The sequence below is a fragment of the Bos indicus x Bos taurus genome, chromosome 25 (assembly GCF_003369695.1).
Source record: "Bos indicus x Bos taurus breed Angus x Brahman F1 hybrid chromosome 25, Bos_hybrid_MaternalHap_v2.0, whole genome shotgun sequence".
In the NCBI taxonomy this organism is placed as follows: Eukaryota; Metazoa; Chordata; class Mammalia; order Artiodactyla; family Bovidae; genus Bos; species Bos indicus x Bos taurus.
This window is the reverse complement of record NC_040100.1, coordinates 24571230-24585833: the sequence shown is the minus strand read 5'-3', so window position 1 is coordinate 24585833 and position 14604 is coordinate 24571230. Positions and strand designations below refer to the sequence as shown.

The 14604-nt window shown below is 43.5% G+C and overlaps 1 non-coding gene across 1 annotated transcript; it reads right to left on the bottom strand.

Moving 5' to 3' along the window:
* Positions 1–1706: 1706 nt before the first annotated feature.
* Positions 1707–1778, bottom strand: TRNAW-CCA. The gene has a single exon. It is a non-coding gene; the product is annotated as a tRNA-Trp (tRNA).
* Positions 1779–14604: the final 12826 nt, after the last annotated feature.

Sequence of the window (14604 nt, the reverse complement as noted above, 5' to 3'; positions counted from 1 at the left end):
AATATTTCTGCCAGTAAAAAATCCCTGATCTGACATCTTTACACATCTGTCTGATTAAGTTCTTGAGATAAACCCCCTGAAGCAGAAATGCTTGATGGAACAGATGCAGATTTCAGAAGCTTTGCAAAACTGTACTTTGGAAAGACCAGGTCTACTTAGGCATCTGTTCGGGTTGCTAGCCTTAAAGCAGCATAGATGTGTTCACAGGACCCCAAAGCATGAAAGAAAAAAGAGAAATCCAGCTAGGCTGGGAGAAAGGTAGTTTCACAGGGGAGTGACAGTAGCAGCCTTCAAAGATATGGAAACCTGAGAGTCTGCTGGCAGAAGCCAAAGGGCATAACTGGAACCAAATGTCACGAAAAGTAGTAAGTGTCAAGCTTAAGTAGCAGAGGTCTGGGAGTAGGCTAGGGGTATTCAACCGCAGAAACATTCATGCAGAAGGAAAGGCCTCCTGGACCAGCCATGAGCTGCAAACAGTTGACACTTGAGTTGTTTCAGTGAGTTGACTTTGTAGTTTTTTCCCATTTCCTTTTGTTTCTCTGGGGAACAAACCGGATGGGTAGCATGAGGGTGATCTTTGGAGATGACAGGAGTCTGAACCCAGACTTCATTTACCGACTGTATGTCATTGAGTGGTTTTCAAACATTTCTGAATCTCAGTTTTCACATCTATTAATTGGAGATAAAAACACCTGTCCCACAGGATGCTTAGAGAATTAGATGAGATCATTTCCATGTGTAGAATCTAGATGATGAGGACATAAGAGCCTTCCAGGTTAGGCCCCTTATGCCCCAGTGTGTCTCCTGAAGTATTTCTGAGAAGCTCTTAGGGGACCTTCTGAATTGCCAGTGTTTCTGTCCCTGTCTTCCCTTCATGCCACTGTGGCAAAGTCCCTTGAGGGCCAATACTCTGGTCCTCAAGACTGCTCTGCTGATGTGCTCTGCTGATGAGCCCAAGTACTCTGGCCTCTGTGATGGGACACCATTCTCAGCATTCATTCCACACATTTCTATTGAGTACCTACTACGTGCCAGGAACTGTCTTAGATGCTGGAAATTGAAGAGTGAGAAAAATTGAATATGTTTCCTCTCCTTGTACTTACAGTCTAGTAGGAGAGAGAGAGGGCTTCCATGGTGGCACAGATGGTAAAGTATCTGCCTATAATGTGGGATCCCTGGGTTGGAAAGATTCCTTGGAGGAGGGCACGGCAACCCTCTTCAGCAAATCCCCATGGACAGAGAAGCCTGGCAGGCTGCAGTCCATGGGGTTGTAAAGAGCACAGCAACTAAGCAACTAAGCACAGCACAGCACAGGAGAGAAAGATACTGATCAAACAATCCCATGAATAAGTATGTAACTGCAAATCATGAATATGATAATTAGGGGATTATGAGAGACCATAGGAAGCATCTACCTGGTCTGAGGGCGACAATTAGGAGGGTTTTCTTGAAGAAGTGACATTTTCAGTGATAGGTCAGAGTCAGTAGGAATGTACAGACAAAGTGGGTGGAGGCCAGCCTTCCAGGCAGAGAGATGTGCAAAGGCCCTGAGGCAGTTCAGTCATGTCTGACTCTTTGCGACACCATGTTCAGTCATGTCCGACTCTTTGCGACACCATGGACAGTAGCCTACCAGGCTTCTCCATCCATGGGATTCTCCAGGCAAGAATACTGGAGTGGGTTACCATTTCCTTCTCCAGGGGATCTTCCCAATCCAGGGATCGAACCTGGGTCTCCTGCATTGGAGGCAGACGCTTTAACCTCTGAGCCACCAGGGAAGGCAGGAAGGGATGTGGCATATTTGAAGGTCTGAAGGAAGGCTAGAGTTACACGCCTACTTCCCCCTAAGTGTGGTGTAGGCACTTTGCCTTCATTCCCCCATTACAGCAGAGATCAATATTAGCTAATAACAAGCATTTATTGGCAACCTGGGGCTAGTTGAGAAGGAAATAATATAGAGAATAATTTTGACTGAACAGGGGCTTCCCAGGTGGTACAGTGGTAGAGAATCTACCTGCCAATGCAGGAGATGCAAGAGATGCAGTTTCGACCCCTGGGTCGGGAAGATGCCCTAGAGCAGAAAATGGCAACCCACTCCAGTATTCTTGCCTGGAACATTCCATGGACAGAGGAACCTAGAGGTCTAGTCCATGGGGTCACAAAGAGTTGGACACGACTGAGCAACTGAACACACACTCACACACATGCACACACACACATGACTGAACTGGTCCAGATGTGTCCTCAGCTTTTCTTGAATGCCTGGCTCTCTATGTCTCTCAGCCTGCTTCACCATGCTGGGCTAGAGTCCCCCCCTTCCCTCACCAGAAATACTCCAGGCATCTCTGCACTGAGTCCAGGCCCAGCTGACCCCCAGTTCACAGAGGAGACCACTTTCCATCCTTCTCATTTAAGATCTGTTTTCAGAATTCTTATTTCCTGCTCCAGGACTGACCACCCTCCAGGAGGTCTAACTGCAGGAACCTCTCTTTTCAGGGAAAACCCCAGCCCCACCCACAGGGCTGTAACCTGTCCCTGCTCACAGACAGAACAATCCCACATCCCATCTTTGAGGTTATTTTATATTAAGTAAAGCTGGAAATGAGGCATGGAGATTCCAGTCCAGGTAAAGCTGTACTTCTCTCAGAGAATTTTCTTTTCAGCCTTTTCTTATCATAGGTTCAAAAATCTTGTGGCCTGATCTCCTTTAGAAACATCTGATATAGTATGTGTTAACATATCATTATCTTTGTGTATGGAATTGGGCTTCCCTGGTGGCTCAGATGGTAAAGAATATGCCTGCAGTGCAAGAGACCTATATCGATGGAATTAGAACCTCTGATTTCTCCTTGGGTCTGTGCCACCCAAGGAGATTAAAGATTACAATTTTCAGCCACCCTTGCAGCTGGCTAATGGGAAATGTACAACTATGCTATTCATAAGTTCACATCCTTAAAGGAAAGGGGCATTCTTTTTCCCCATCTCTCTTCCCAGCTGGCTGGAATGTAGCAATGCACCATCATGGACAAGGTTAATGAGGGCAATATGTAAAGATGGCAGAGCAACAAGATTAAAGGAACCTGGGATTTCTGGTATCCTGTAGACCTCATACCAACCCTGGGCAGCTTACTCCTTGACTATTAAATGAGAGAGAAATAAAATTTAATATCATTTAACCATTGCAATTTGGGGAATTTCAGTTTCAGTAACCAAAATTATAATTTAAATTATATAATCTATCATTGTGTAAGAGGCATGGCACACAGTAGGTGCTCACGAGATTGTAGCTATCATTTATCTTTAGAATTCTCCAGCTGACATGGGGGTGAAATTGCAGCCACTTAAGGAGCATTCTTATGGGGCTAGCCTTTAAAGGAGATGCCTTAATGGAAATGGAGCAATATTGGATTAAGATAGATCTTTATGAAAAAAAAAAATAAATGCAAAAGACATTTGGTAAATCTATGGAAATGCACAAGACATTTTATGTGGTAATGGGGATTTAAATATTAATTTCAGTTAAAGTAAGGTGAAAACATTGATTCTCTTGAAGAGGATTAGGGCTAGGAGGGAGAAACTTGTGGAGTCTCTGGAGGCTGTTTAATTTGAAGGTGATCCACATCCTTCGTGCTGTATATAATACCATCACTCAGAGCATTCCCTGCTCTCTCCCATCAGTTGCAAATTATGAAGCTACATTTCTACTTGACCTCTGTTTTCAGTCGGGGAAATCGGCATGGTGAGAGTGAAGACTTTTCTTCAGGCTCAGTGCCCCTCAGGGAAGGAGAAAGGGAGAGAATTAGGGAGGGATTGAGATTTTAACTGGTTTACCGAAATAGCCAAGAACACCAAGAGGGCATTGAACCTCCTGAATAGCTGAGCCATCACCTCATACTATACCCTTCTATCCTAAAGGCCTTTCTTAGTGGGGCAGGCAGAACCCCAGACTTCTAGTAGAACCCTTGAACCCAGGCAAAGTTCCTTAACTATATCTGGAATTTGCTCTCAGTAGGTAAGTGCATGGGCTTTGGCTTCAGAGAGATCTGAGTTGAATGTGCACTCTGCAACTTCCGTACCAGGTGTGAGAACCTAGACAAGTAAGTTCAGCTTTCTTGAGGCTAACTGTCCTCATTTGTAACATAGGATTCATACCATTTCTTCATACCACTGGTTTAACTGTGTATTATTAATCCCTAACTTTGTTTGAAAGAATAGTTTCAGGGTGAATTGATCAGCTCACTAAAAATAAATACACAAGCTTGATAGAGGCTATGAAGTTCAACTACACAGCAAAATCTGCCATTGATCTGCCCTGCGAGCAATCAAGTGGGGAATGGACACTGGACTTAGCAGAGCGAGTGGCTTCCAGGCCCGACTCTATTGCTATCTCAGAGTCTACATTAACTGTGTTCCTTCTGTCCTCTAGGCCTTCATTTCCTCATCTCTAAAATCCCTTCCAGGAGCAAAGAGGAGCCTCACCGAACTTCCTGGGAGTTCACACTTAATGCTTTGTGCTCGTGCTGTGTGCTCAGTCATGTCGGACTCCTTTGTAACCCCATGAACTGTAGCCCACCAGGCTCCTCTGTCCTTGGGATTTCCCAGGCAAGAATACTGGAATGGGTTGCTATGTCCTACTCCAGGGGATCTTCCTGACTCCAGGACCACACCTGAGTCTCTTGCATCTCCTGCACTGGCGGGTGGGTTCTTTACCACTGTGCCCCCTGGGGAAGCATCTTTTATTTGGCAGTAAGTGTTGATAAAATGAATAACAGTTAGTTTTTGGATGATAAAAAAAATATAGAAAATAAAATCCTTTCCATGATCTCTGTTGGTCCAGCCAAACCTGGACTTCAATGGTATGACTTGGCCATAGGCCCAAAGAAAATCAGCAAAGGCCAAGGTGGACCAGAATCCTGGTCTGGAGCTTTTTCCAGTGCTTTTTACATCTTGAAAATGCCAACTTAGCACTTCCTGCCTGCCGGGTGTAGTGGTAGATGGTCTGGGAACAAAGAAGAGAAAACAAGATTCCTGCTGTCAAAGGCTTACAGTTCAGATGGTCACACACACACACACACAAACAGGATCATTGACTGACCCCCAGGAATTCCTGTCTTGCTCGTCATGACTTTACTTGTGACGAGAAGTCTTGTGAGCCTAGAGCAGTCTCAGACCCTGCCTCCTGCGCCTCTGGGCCTTTGCACATGGGAATTTCGTCCTTCTAATCTGCTAGCTTGACTCACTAATGTTTACTGGGCACTATATCGTGTCAAGTGTTTTATTTTAATGATTGCTTTAAAGCCTAACAAATAACTTATGAAATATGGACTATTAGTTTTATTCCCACTTTGCAGTTGAGGAAACTGAGGCACAAAGAAATTTAACTTGCTCAGAACACATAGATAGGAAGTGACAGATCTGGAATTTGAGCCCAGGGAGTGTGGATGGCTATGCTCTCAGTTGTTAACTATTCAGCAGTTATTTCCTCTATGTCTCTACCAGTTTCTTTTGGGGATAACCTGGATAGCCCCATGACCCTGAAGCTGAGAGTTTAATAGGTCATTACTGACAGTGGGTCACCATTATTTCACTGTTTGACACCCCATCTGTGTAGGCCTTTGGGTTCTCCCCTTCCAGGTGAGGTCTCACCCAGATTTTGCTGCGAGTCTCAAAGGGGTTTCACACTAGCTCTAAAATAATTTGTTCAAGCTGTGTTTGCCCCAGGCCCCTCTCCAGTGGCTACCACTCACCAGCTCCTGCTGGAACCACATTGACAGCATTGATGTATACATTAGGGAGCTGTCGCCCAGTGCTTCTCAAAGCTGGAATTCCTTAACAACAGCAACATCAAAAAACTATCCAGCACTTAGCAAACACTCTCTGTACATCCAGATAAGCACTCTCCATGTGGGAACTTACACATTCCTCACATCAGACTTAGGAGGCTGTCATTAGTAATTAATATACCCATTTTACAGATGAGAAAAACAAGACTCAACCAGGAGAAGCAACTTGCCCAAAGTTAGTTAGAAAGAAGCAGAGCCAGAGTTTGAACCCAAGTGGTCAGTCCAGAGCCTGAAGTCTGCCCCACTGGGGAAGACCAAATGTCCAGTCTTTCCTGAGCGGAAGCCATGATGTATTGACGTGAGTCGAATGCCACCCTGCCACTGCACCTGCCCCCACCTGGTCCCCTGGTCTCCAAAGCTGTCTGAGCTTGAGGCTCAAAGGTACTCCCTCAGCAGCTCTCTCCTCGGGGCTTGTACACCATCCTTGCAGGCAGTGAGAACCCCACATTTTTATTCCTCATCAATCAACACGTGCACATGGATTATCTTGGGGATGCTGACCTCCCAATTTGTCTGACCTGCAAAATAGCTTGTATCCCCATTTTCTCAGGCAGAACCCCTGTTACATCAAGCAACAAAAATTCATGTGAAATCTGCTTCCTTGACTCATCATTTTGTCAGTGTCTTCTCTTCAGGGAGACTGAAACCCATCAGAAAGGATATTTATTTACCCAAGGCTCTGAGAACTTCTGCTTTTAGTCTGCTATTTTCTTCTTCTTTTGAAATCTTCTTGTTCAATCATGAACATCAGAAGTTGACTTAGAAGCTAAAATTCTATCCTAGGACCAACTCTGATTTTATGCTACAAAAGATCACTAACGAGAGGTGAGTGAGCTTTCCATTTTTCTCAAGGTTCGTTTTTCTCAACGGGACAAGAAGCCCCTGAGGTTTCTACCTGGAGGTCAACTCCCTCCCTGGGTAAAGTCTTTGAAACTGAAGTACAGCAGAGCAAAGTGCAGGATCAGTGGTAAGGCAGGAGATGAGAGCCTCAAAGCTCTGTGTAAAGGCTACCTGCAGCCTCATTATCATAGTAGATATAGTTTAAAACCCAAAGCAAGGATCTGGCGTGATGCATCTGGCAGGACTTGAGATCTCGGTGCTGGGGACATCTACAGTTGGAAATGGTGACACTTGGAAGGGGCCAAAATCTAATAGGGGCCAGAGAAGCTTCCGTATGGTTGTGATCACCTGTGTTCACTTCACCTCTTATTTGTGCCTTTCAGTGATAAAAAATGTGTGACTTCTTCCCACATCATTGTGCCACAATCAATTTCATCAACTGTTTCTCTCGAACCTCTGCCAAGAAGACACTTCTTTAGAATCACTGAGTGAAAAATAAGGCTCAGTTGTTAGTCTCGAGGCTGGCAAATTTCACCACCTCCCAACAGACAATACATCAAATGCAGCTACAAATGGGCCTCAAACACAGGCGTAATGAATTGGCCATGCACTTAGAGCAGCAATTGAGGGCTTGGAGCTGAGCTGGCAGCTCAAACTGAGTTTGACTGGCATTTTTCTCTACCATGTTTGGGTCATTTTCTTACAAGCCTAGGTGGAGACTCCAAAAGTAAGCCATGTTTTAGGGCATCAAAATCTTCTGGACTCAAAAGCACAAAATGCTTTCTGTGTGGCCCAGCAATTTTACTCCTAGATGTCATTCATCTCAGACATTTGGAAATATCTATCCATTCCAAAACCTGTTCATGAAAATCATGACCACATTCTTCATAACAGCCTAAAAATGGGAACCCTACAAACATCCATCAACTGGCGTGTGTGTGCGTGCGTGTGCTCAGTCACATCTGACTCTCTGCAGCACCATGGACTGTAGCCCACCAGGCTCCTCTCTTCATGGAATTTTCTAATCAAGAACACTGGAGGCGTTTGCTGTTTCCTACTCCAGGGGATCTTCCCGACCCAGGGGTTGAACCCACGTCTCTTGCTTGGCAGGTGGGTTCTTTACCACTAGTGCCACCATAAAATGTGGCACATCCATGGGCTAGAATGCTACTCCAGCATTAAAAGGAACAAACTACCGATGCATGCCTGACATGGCTGAACCTAAAAATAGTTATGGAACTTTGTGGGGAAAGCCAGACAGAAAAGACTACATAATGTATGATTCCATTTATATGAAATTTCTAGAAAAGGAAAAATTAGAGCGCGAGGAAGCTGATCAGTGGTCGCTTGGGACTGGAGTTCTGAGTAGGGACTGGCAGCAAATGAGCAAGGAGAGTGATAAAAGAACTCTAAAACAGGATTGTGGGGATGGTTTCCTAACTGTGGAAATTTACTAAGACTTACTGAACTGTACACTTGCAATGGATAATTTTTATGGTATGCAAATTATACCTCACTAAAGAGACAGGGCAAATAAAAAGAATCCTCTGGACTTCTTTCTCTCCTTCCTTTATTCCTTGCTTTCTTCTCTCTCTCTCTCTCTCTGTTCCTCTCTAAACATTTGCTCACAAAGTATGCCTGGCCCAGTACTAGGTACTGAAGTCATTCATTCATCCACTCATTCTGCAGATATTTATTGAGTGTCTATTATGTGCCAGGCACTGGTGTGGGGGAGTGGGGGGACAGCAATGAATAAAGTCAATCCCCTGGCCTTGCAGAACATGCATTCAGTGGGACAGACTGACAAATTTAAAAGTCATATTAGGAAGCTGTGATGCTTTGAACAGAGGACTGGAGAGGGGTGGTGATGGTCCTTTTGGGTAGGGTCTGAGAAGATCTGGAAACAGCAACTGCTCAGCAACCTGAATGAAATGACAGATCCAGCTGTGCAGTGCAGTTTCCCGTGGAGAGAGCAGACCATAGGACCGACCAGCAGTGCAAAGCTCTTGCTACATGAGACAGAGGAACAAGGAGGCTGGTGTGGCTGGAGAAGGGGGTGCAAGGGAGGAGAAGGCAGGGCCAGGATTTTACATTAGTAATGATAGGAAACCACTAGAGGGTTCAGAGCAGGATAAGGCCCAATCTGACTTCTACGTTGAAGGGTCCCTCTGGCTGCTGTAAAGCACAGTCTGAGGGAGTGGGCACAGTACACAGTCTGGTAGGAGGCTAATATCTAGGTGGGAGAGGATGGTGGTTTGGCAGGTGTTGTGGATGAGCTACAGTGTGCTGAGAAATGAGATCTGTTTTGAAGATAAACCTGACAGATTTGCAAATAATAAGTTCAGAAGCTCAAAAGAGCTAGTAAAGTAGTAGGGGAAACAGCTGTAAAGGCAATAGCTATGTATAGGGAACACCATATCTGCTAAACACATCTTTTAATCCCCACTGTAACAAGGAGGTAGATGTTATGATTATCACCGTCTTACATATGGGAGAACTGAGGCCTCCCATTCCCTGGTGCGGCTTCCCAGGTGGCCCTAGTGGTAAAGAACCTGCCTGCCGATGCAGGTGGACATGACAGACGCTGCTTTGACCCCTGGGTTGGGAAGATCCCCTGGAGGAGGGCATGGCAACCCACTCCAATATTCTTGCCTGGAGAATTCTATGGACAGAGGAGCCTGGTGGGCTACAGTCCACAGGGTTGCAAAGAGTGGGACACAACTGAAGCGACTTAGCACGCATGCACACACATTCCTTGGTGGCTCAGATGGTAAAGAGTTTGTCTTCAAGGCAGGAGACCTGGCTTTGTTCCCTGAGTCAGGAGGATCCCCTGGAGAAGGGAATGGCTACCCACTCCAGTATTCTTGCCTGGGGAATTCCATGGACAAAGGAGCCTGGTGGGCTATAGTTCATGGGGTAGAGTAGGATATGACTGAGTGACTAACCCTTTCACACTTTTTCACTTTCATTTCACAACAGATAATAAGTGGTAGATCTGGGATTTGAACCTAGAGCTACCCAGTTCAGTCCCTACTTTTCTTAATCACTTAGTTATTATAGTTCTGCACACTGAGTGCTAGTGGAAGCATGTCCAAATGTGTGGATGCAGGTTTGGGATGAAGAAGCCATCCTGGAGTGGGAGGACTTGGACTGACATGAATGAGGAATGGGAGTTCTCCAGGAAACAGGGTACAGTTGCTCTTCTTGGCTGGGGCAACATGTGCAGTCACTGGACATGATCAAGCTAGGCACAAGCCTAAAAGAACACATGAGTCCAGAAGGCTGGAGCATAGCATATCTGAGAAATGAGCTTGGAGGAGGCAAAGATTGGATCATGGCCAAGAAATTTGTAATGTCTGGGGGATCAGTGTTTCCCTAAATAGTGAATGCACAGTACAAGCAAATTATATGTAACACATAGGCAAGCACTTTCATTTAAATGATTATGGACTTCTTATCTATTTATATTAATGTGAATTTGAAAAATATGTTTGGCCCATCACCTGCCTTCTGAGAAACCTATACGTAGGTCAAGAAGCAACAGTTAGAACCGGACATGGAACAATGGACTGGTTCAAAATTGGGGAAGGAGTACGTCAAGGCTGTATATTGTCACCCTGCTTAGTTAACTTATATGCAGGGTACATTATGTGAAATGCCGGGCTGCAGGAAGCTCAAGCTGGAGTCAGGATTGTTGGGAGAAATATCAATAACATCAGACAGGCAGATGACACCACCCTTATGGCAGAAAGTAAAGAGGAACTAAAGAGCCTCTTGATGAAGGTGAAGGAGGAGAGTAAAAAAGCTGGCTTAAAATTCAACATTCAAAAAACTAAGATCATGGCATCTGGTCCCATCACTTCATGGCAAATAGATGGGGAAACAATGGAAACAGTGACAGACTTTATTTTCTTGGACTCCAAAATTACTGCAGATGGTGACTGCAGTCACGAAAATAAAAGGCTCTTGCTCCTTGGAAGAAAAGCTAAGACAAACCTAGACAGCATATAAAAAGTAGAGACATTACTTTGCCAACAAAAGTGCGTATAGTCAAAGCTATGGTTTTTCCAATTGTCGTGTATGGATGTAAGAGTTGGACCATAAAGAAGACTGAGCACCAAAGAATTGATGCATTCGAACTGTGATGTTGGAGAAGTCTCTTGAGAGTCCCTTGGACTGCAAGGTCAAACCGGTCAATCATAAAGGAAATCAGTCCTGAATATTCTTTGGAAAGACTGATACTGAAGCTGAAGTTCCAGTATTTTGGCCACCTGATGTGAAGAACTGACTAGAAAAGAACCAAATGCTGGGAAAGATTGAAGGCAGGAGGAGAAGGGGATGACAGAGGACAAGACGGTTGGATGGCATCTGACAAACATGAGTTTGAGCAAGCTCTGGGAGATGGTGAAAGATAGGGAAGCCTGGCATGCTGCAATCCATGGGGTTGCAAAGAGTCGGACATGACTGAGTGACTGAACAACAACAAGCCCATCAAACCTATGATTTCATAGATATTGCTTAGTATGGGAGCAAAGTTTTAAAAAATAGTTCATTGAGAAAGATGTTATATCACTAACAATATAATTGGAGGATTATTCATGTTGCATTGTTTGCAATATGAAAATATTAGGAACCACCTAAATGTTCATCAGTTGGTTGAAGAATGGGGCAAGTGAATACAAAGTAGCCTTTAAAAATGAAAATTTTTGTATTCTGATCTAGAACAAGCTCTAAGGTGTAATGTTAAGTCATAAAAGCAATTGGCAGAACATTATGTCTGATATGATTTTGTGTGTTAAAAGGGGTATGTGTGTGTGTATTTATTTGCTTATGTATTAGTGGATTTTCACCCGAATGGCACAAGCTACTAATAACACTTGTCTCAGTCTGCTCAGGTTGCTATAACACAATACCATACTCTGGGTGGCTTAAGGGTTTCCCTGGTAGCTCAGCTGGTAAAGAATCTGCCTGCAACGCAGGAAACCCCACTTTGACTCCTGGGTTGGGAAGATCTGCTGGAGAAGGGATAGGCTACCCACTCCAGTGTTCTTGGGCTTCCCTGTTGGCTCAGCTGATAAGGAATCTATTTACAATGCGGGAGACCTGGATTCAATCCCTGGGTAGAAGGGAACAGCTTAAAAACAACAGAAATTTATTTCTCACAGTTCTGGAGACTGAGAAGTCTTGAGAATTCAAGTTCAGTAATTTCAGGCAAAGTAGGAAATGTTAATAGTTCTGGTTAATTGATTTGATTGGTTTATCAGTCTTTATTTTTCCTATGAGTTATTTTCTGAAAAATGGAACTTGAAGCAAACGCTTAAATTCCATGCTCTCTCCCCTTTGCAAACATTGGCATATCATTGAGTACAAAATGGATTGCATATCAAACAATCTGGGGAATATTTCTTGTAGAGGATTAGATAGGGTGGTGGAACTGGTGTGGAGATGAAGCTTTGAGAGTCTTTTTCTCTCTAGTTTAGGTGTTGATTCCTCATGTGGGTTATGCTGGCCAATGTTAGTACCTCAGTTCAGTCTGCTCCAGATAGGTTACCACAGGTAACTGTGTGAAATCTGGTATGTTTCTTTCTTGGAGGAGTGGGGGATACTAAGAAAGGGGAAAGGATCTACATGATGCCAAACAGCAAGATGTTTTAAAATATTATTTAAATGTGATTAGTACCAACCTAGATAGCATATTGAAAAGCAGAGACATTACTTTGCCAACAAAGGTCCGTCTAGTCAAGGCTATGGTTTTTCCTGTGGATGTGAGAGTTGAACTGTGAAGAAAGCTGAGCACTGAAGAATTGATGCTTTTGAACTGTGGTGTTGGAGAAGACTCTTGAGAGTCCCTTGGACTGCAAGGAGATCCAACCAGTCCATTCTGAAGGCGCTCAGCCCTGGGATTTCTTTGGAAGGAATGATGCTAAAGCTGAAACTCCAGTACTTTGACCACCTCATGCGAAGAGTTGATTCACTGGAAAAGACTCTGATACTGGGGTCGGGGGAGGGGGATTGGGGGAAGGAAGGGAAGGGGACGACAGAGGATGAGATGGCTGGATGGCATCACTGACTTGATGGATGTGAGTCTGAGTGAACTCCGGGAGTTGGTGATGGACAGGGAGGCCTGGCATGCTGTGATTCATGGGGTCGCAAAGAGTTGGATACGACTGAGCAACTGAACTGAACTGAGTACCAATAAAGTTCTATGATTCCAGTACCATAATTTTTGAAATGCATGGGAATTTTGAATATGGAAAAAATATGACTTCAATACCAATTAAGTTTTTTGAAAGGCAACTTTGGCTAAATCCAAACCACATCAAAACACCTACATGGAAAAATGAAAAGTTCCTTCCATTATCTAGTTATTTCATTCAAAATATCAGACATTTAGGGATTTCAGCACACACAAGACGTATAGCTGGTTAATAAAAATTTAAACTTAAATATTAAATGTTTTGGTAACCTGTGGAAAGTTAAAAATTTTAGGACTGAAGATCCAGTAAGTGTTATTTACTTCCAATAAAGTATTTGTTCACTAACCCAAGATATTCTTGGGGCCATTTAAAATGACTTTCACATTTGACTCCAAACAAATGTAAATAAAAGTTACAGTGAGATTCATTTCCTCACATTATGTTGGTTAAGTTTTTAAAAATATTTTTAGTTTGTCGAGAATTATGCACACTGATTTGTTTCTGATGCATGTTAGCCTTTCTGCAGGGCAATTTGACTTTGATGGCAAAAGAATTGACATAAATCATTTGACTAGGAAATTTTACAGAAATTCATCCTAAGAAAATAATCATGGATATGAATAAAGTTTTTGGTGCCAGCCTGTTTGTGGTCATGCTAAAAATTCAAAAAAATGGGCAGAACCTAGAAATCTGTGAAAAGGGCAGGAAGCATTAATAAGAATATCTAGATATCTACTCAATGCCATGGAAAGATGTTCATGACAAATTATGCAATAGTCTGTAATAGTTTATTCTGTTTGGTTTCATTACAAAATATGTGGACAGTTATAGGAAAACATGTCTGATAAATGTCTAATCCTCCAAGTTGTTAAAATTAGTTATATCTGCCTGTATTACGTTTTGGTTTTTCCACAGTGAATGCATATTGATTTGTAATTTTAAAAATTATTTTACATTAAATGTGTGTAAAAAGTTAAAAAATAAAAAAACAAATTTATTTTTCACAGTTCTGGAGATTGAGAAGTCCAAGGTCACAGTACCAGCATGGCCACTTTCTGGAGGATACCCCCTTCATGGTTCACAGCTGAAGTCTTTTCCGTGTGTCCTCACATGAGGGAAGGGGGATGAGAACTCTCTGGGGTCTGTTTCATAAGGGCACTAATCCATTCACGGGGCCTCCAACCTCATGACCTAATCCCCTTCTGAAGGCCACACCTTCTAATACCATGACACGGGGGTTGGGATTCCAACATACAAATTTTGGGAAGATGCACATTCAGACCATAGCAATGGTGGCTGTCTTTGGGAAAGGAACCTAACTGACAGGGTGGGTAGAATTTTTGCTGTATATCCTTTGATAATTTCTGCATTTTGAATCACATAAATGCATTCTAAGCTCAATTACTTAATATTAAGGAGTGCAAGTCATCTCTTTGGTAAAGATCATCATGGCAGTACAAGAAAGGCATGTGTCTGAGATCCATGTGTAGGCAGAGAAGAGCAGGGCGGCTGAGGAGAGTTAGCCAGTTGTCTGTAGTACTTGGCATCATGTCTTTCCTTTCACCCTCTTACACGTCTGTGTTCTCATTGTATTTTCATAACGATCTGAGGGGAAGGGGCCCTTCCCCCAGAGTGAGACTGCTCATCAGGACATATGCCTGTGAGTCAGGCTTGAATGACCCTGTTGTGTCCACATGCTCTAGCTGACTGTCATGGCCAGGAGC